Source organism: Hydra vulgaris, chromosome 12 (genome assembly GCF_038396675.1).
Source record: "Hydra vulgaris chromosome 12, alternate assembly HydraT2T_AEP".
Taxonomy (NCBI): Eukaryota; Metazoa; Cnidaria; class Hydrozoa; order Anthoathecata; family Hydridae; genus Hydra; species Hydra vulgaris.
Window position 1 is genome coordinate 80,059,417 of NC_088931.1, and position 5,339 is coordinate 80,064,755.

The following is a 5,339-nucleotide window of genomic DNA, read 5'->3' on the forward strand; positions in this document are numbered from 1 at the left end:
TTTTAGAGGGGGTAAATAAACTCTTCTTTTCCCTCTTCTTTTTCCAGCTCCTTGTAATACAGGTAAATATGCTCTTCCGTTGCCTCTATTTTTACCTTTTCCTTGCAAAATTGTTTTCAAGGGGAGTAAATATTCTCTTTTTCCTCTTCTCTTTTTTTTCGCATTTTGTAAAGAGGGATAAAAATAGAAAAAAGTATAAAATTTTTTTTATACTTTTTTCTAGATTTAATAAAGATCTATTTAAATAGTTTATAAAGATTTCTAGGTGAGTTTCTTTGATGAATTTCATATATTTAATTCGGTTAATTTATTACGTGTAAAGTCAAAGACGTATTTTTGCCAAGAGGGTATTTGTTTTTGTATATATCTAGCAGCTGCAATGGTAGCCATATCTTTTACCATTTCTCCTTCGAATCCAAACCCTCGTCTTTTTTTCCCATGAATTCGTGTTGTTCTATTATATCGTCTTTTATAGTGTCTTTTTTTGTGACTTTTTTATACATTTTTTAACGCGGTAACATAGCAGATATTAAAGATGGGGCTAAAACTGCAGCTAACAAAGTTAGAAATATACCTCGCATACGTCTTTTTAAATGTCTTCTTGAAAGTTTTCTACCAGCGCCTTTTAAGGGAGGTAAACAAACTCTTCTTCTTACTCTTTTTCTATGCATTACGACGTTTTTGAGATTAGATAAATGTTTTTATATTGTAAAAAAAGTTGAACTTTTTTAACATGTACAAATTTGATTTTACTTGCAAATGTTTTTATGTTAAACAAACCGTGTGGAAGAATTTTTAGCAGTAAAAAAACGAATCAAGGAGCTAAAAACAATCTTAGAAAACTTATAACACCTCTTCCTCGAATTCTTTTTCGTCTTCTTAAATAGACTTTTTCTCTTAATCTTTTTTTACAAAAAGTCTTTTTTATTTTGCATGCAGTGCAACAAAATTTATAGGCATTGCATTGTTTTTGAAGATAATCCAAGGCGTAACCTCCTACGTTTGATTTCAGTAGTCGTTTGGCAAAATTTTTAATTTTTGTAAAAAATTTTCCTTTCCCTCTATGATGTCGTGTGCTACCTCTATGATGACGACGACGGTGTGCGCTTCTTCTTGTATGCCTGCGAGCCATTAACAGAAGAATAAAAAATAACAAAATTTTGATTTTTAGAATTTTTTTAGAAATAAATACTCGTTTGCTTAAAAAAATACAATACAAATAGGGTTCATTTAATAAAAAGTGAAAATGTTTTATGTTAAATTTAAGATGATTTAAATTTGGTAGGAACATAGGTTATTTGTGATTCGTCTGCTACCCCAGTTTCTACAAGTGAAGCTGGATATTGCAGATACATAGTAAGTACACCTTTAATTTGATCTGTAAATTGAACGTTAATTTGAAACGAATTATTTCCAGCAATAACAGCTGGAGGTTTATCGTTGACAAAATTGTAATCACTAGTGGTGTCGATGACTAAAGGTTCTGTAGTGTTAGCAGTGCTAAAATATCGACTAGGATGTCTCAAAAAACTATCATCGTCACTATTATAATAATCTGCAAAATTGTTAATATTATAAGTAGAGGGTATGTTTCCTTTACTTCTCCAAAGTTGCCATTGATCGTCTTGCTTCGTCAAATCGTATTCGGTACTTTCACCCGCCGAATTAACAAATGTTTTTCTAAAATTATAAAGAGTAATTTTTTTAATTATATTACAAGCCATTTCGACTGGCGTTTATCAGTTTTGTTTAAATGATCGCTTTCTTTTTTAGAATGAACGCAAAATACAATGCTGTGTGGTCCAAGATCTGATGTTTTTATGTTTCCCAAATTGATAGTGACTTCTGTGACATTTTCTATATTGGTTACAACTTGTTCGTAATGAGGGATACGTAGTAAAATATAAGCATCGTCTTTTTTACTGTTTAGATATAAAAATCTTTTTAACGGTAAACTGGGTTTGAGTCTATAATTATTGCAATAAATCATTGGGTTTTTAATAGCCACACTCACATTGGCAAACACTGTTGTGTCGGCATCAGCGATAGGTCTTACCCATTCTAATAGTTGATTCATATCATTTTCAATATAAAATTCCAATTTAATTTGTTTATTTTTTCCAAAATACTCTTTCATTTGAAAAACTTCACACAATAAACTCAAAGGTACTCTAAATTTACAACCTTTTTCCCTAGCTAACATAGCATTGTATCTGGCAGCGAGCGCTGTTTGATAAGAGGGAGTCGACGCTGAATTGAGAGCTCTTATAACTCCATTAGGATCGGCAGCTTGCAAAGCGTTTTGGTTACGGTAAAAGTAATCGGGTTTGTAGCATTCTCAGTATCTTCTATTAATCCCAAATTAGGATTAATCATAAATTCTCTAAAACTTTTCATATAACTTTTTTTAATCAGTAGATTTCTAAAACGATCATAAGCGCGATTAACTATTGCGTTGTAAGCGCAAGTAGTATTGTTTTTTTGATAATTGGGATAAAATTTAACAGTTTTAATTAAAGCGTGAATGAAGTTTGAAGCTAGACACACTTTTGCTAATAAAGCGTCATCTGTTACAGCAACAAATCTTGTTTGTGTGCTCAAATTTAAAAAAAAAATAAATCAAAATCTAAATACCAATCTTGTGGATAAGTCCATTCTATAAGTATGTTGGTAAAAGTAATTAAATTAGACATGTCAGAAGTAAGGTCGCAAGAAAATTTCTGATTATTAACAGCAATGACTTCATCTTGAGATTGAGCTGTTTGAAAACCAGGATATTTTTCATTTAAAATAGCTTTATATTCTGCGCTTATATTACCACTTGTTGCTTCTTGTAATAAACGATTTTCGTTGTCAGCTTGCGCTAAAACGTCTTCAATAGTAACTTGACCTTTGGTATTAGGCGTATAACAATTACCGTTGTCCACTCTCATATATTTAGCTAATAAACCCATTTTTTTTTTTTTAAAGAAATTAATTTTTTTTTTCTATTTATTCATCTTCTGATTATGAAGTGTTTTTTTTTAATCGTAGTTTTTTGTTTTTAACGACTTTTAGGCTCGAGTGTAAACAAGTTCAATTGAACTTTTTTTATTTTATTCAATTTTTTCTTTTTTTCGTTATTATTCTGCATGAGAGGACTCCATAAAATGGCTTTTTGTTGAATAATACAGCTTCTACAAAATCCGTTAATTTTATCCACCGCGTTTACTTCTTGAAAACATTGTGAACATACGTGTGAAGGTATTGGTTTATTTTTAGTTTTTTTTTCAATTAATTCTTTTTCTTCAGAACTTTTGCTTTCACTCTCTGAATATTTACGCTTTTGAGGTTTGGATTTGATTTGTACAGTTTATTTTGTTTTTTTGGGAGGTTTTTCATCTTGTAAATCTTCATTTTTATTTTTAAACTTTTTTAATTCGTCCAATTCTGATTTCATGTTTAACAACTCGGATTTTGTAGAATATTGAGTAAGTTGATTTTGTAATTGTTGCATATGATTTTTAATTTGATTAAATTGATCTTTAGGATTTATTTTTTAATTTTCCATCATTTTACGTTCTAAATCGACTAAATTTTTATTATATTTTCCTTTGGCGCAAAAGAGACTCATTTTTAAAAAAACAGAGACAGAGAAAAAAAAGCAATCTTTTTTTTCTTTTTATATTTTCTTATTAACAATAAAAAAATAAAAGACATTGTTTTATAGTAATCAAACTAGTTAATTGTAAACAGAACCATTTGAATCTTTAATGTAGGATTAAAAAAAACGCTAGTACTAAGATTGCTAAAGGTGAGCGTTTCAGATTTGGAATTGAGAAACTACCATCTTGTTTGTTTCCAGTCGTCCACATCGTTCATACCAAAGTTGGTTTTTTGTAAAACCGATTTTGGTAGTGATTTGAGTAGGATTGGTGTAGTCTAACAAGTTAAAAAAAGCGACAAATCCGGGAACATAGAATCTATTCATATACATTTCACAATTCATAGCTTGATCGCATTTAATAAAAATGTAAGTATCTGTAGCACTAGGAAAATTGGAAACGGTGTTATTAAAATTACTAATTTGAACAAGAGTGCATCTTAAAAAAGCTAATCTTTTTTTTTTGAACTTGAAAATTGAGAGTCATGGCGTTGGTCATATTTTGATCCACTTGCATAGTAAAGGGGTTGATTTATTGAGATAAACTGTATTGATTTCTTTGTAAGAGTAAAACATAAGGCACAAGATTGTTTCCAATAGGTTGATACATTTTTAAAATGATATTTTTTAATGGTAAATTGTCTGTCCAAGCTTGTTTAATAAAACCGTCACTCTTTTTTTGATAAATAAATTGTCCGTTGAGCGAAGTGCAATAAAGTACCAATTCTGTTGGATTATTTTTTTTAAATTGCTTTGACACTATTTAACCATGTTTTATGACTCGGTTTAGTAGCTCTTTCAAAACTAGTCGTAGTGAGAAGAGGTACTTTAATGGTGTTTGAAAAAACAGGTTTACTTTGTTCACAATATAATAAAACTTCAATAAATGTTTGACTGTTATATTTATTAATTAAAGAGTTGTCGCTTGTTAATATTTTATAAATATCATCAGGTAAGTTTGAAGGTAAAACTTGAAACGGACTACCTTTTATTTCAGGAGTACCAATAGGTAGATTATTTGTATATTTAATATCATAATCTGAATAGGAATTATTGATCAATTTAGAATAGGCATTCCCTGTCATAAGTAATGTGCTAATTTTAATGGGTGATAATAATTTCTTTGGAATGACGGTAAAGAAAAAAAAGTATAATAATTCGATACTCCGTCTATAGGAGCGGGAATGCAAGATTTATTTGTAAGATATTTATTAAATATGTTAAAATCGGAACTTGCATAAGTATGATCGGCAAAGGTCAAGTTATTTAAATTGAGATTAAGTAAATTGTTTGACATGTTTAAACTTTCGGTAAAAACATCCATCATTTTTAATTCTTTTCAGACTTTATCTACATTAAAAAAAGGTAAAGGTAAAGAAGTTAAAAATATATTTTTTAAAGTGTAACGATAATATTTTCTTTTGGATGTGAGAGGGAAATAAAGTTGATAAAAACTTGTTAATAATTCTGTAGGTTCTACACCTATGTTATTTGCGTCAACGTAGACAAATTTTGTGATCGGACTCCCTGGACCACTTGCAAAAGCAGCTTTAACGATATCTGCAAATTGCGGTAGCACTATTTTTTTATTAGTATAAACTCCAGGATAAAGTGGGTTTTTAGTGTCGACGTGATCATTTCAAATTTTCCATAAAGATTGTATGCGAAGATTGACATTATAGGGTAAATAGTAATC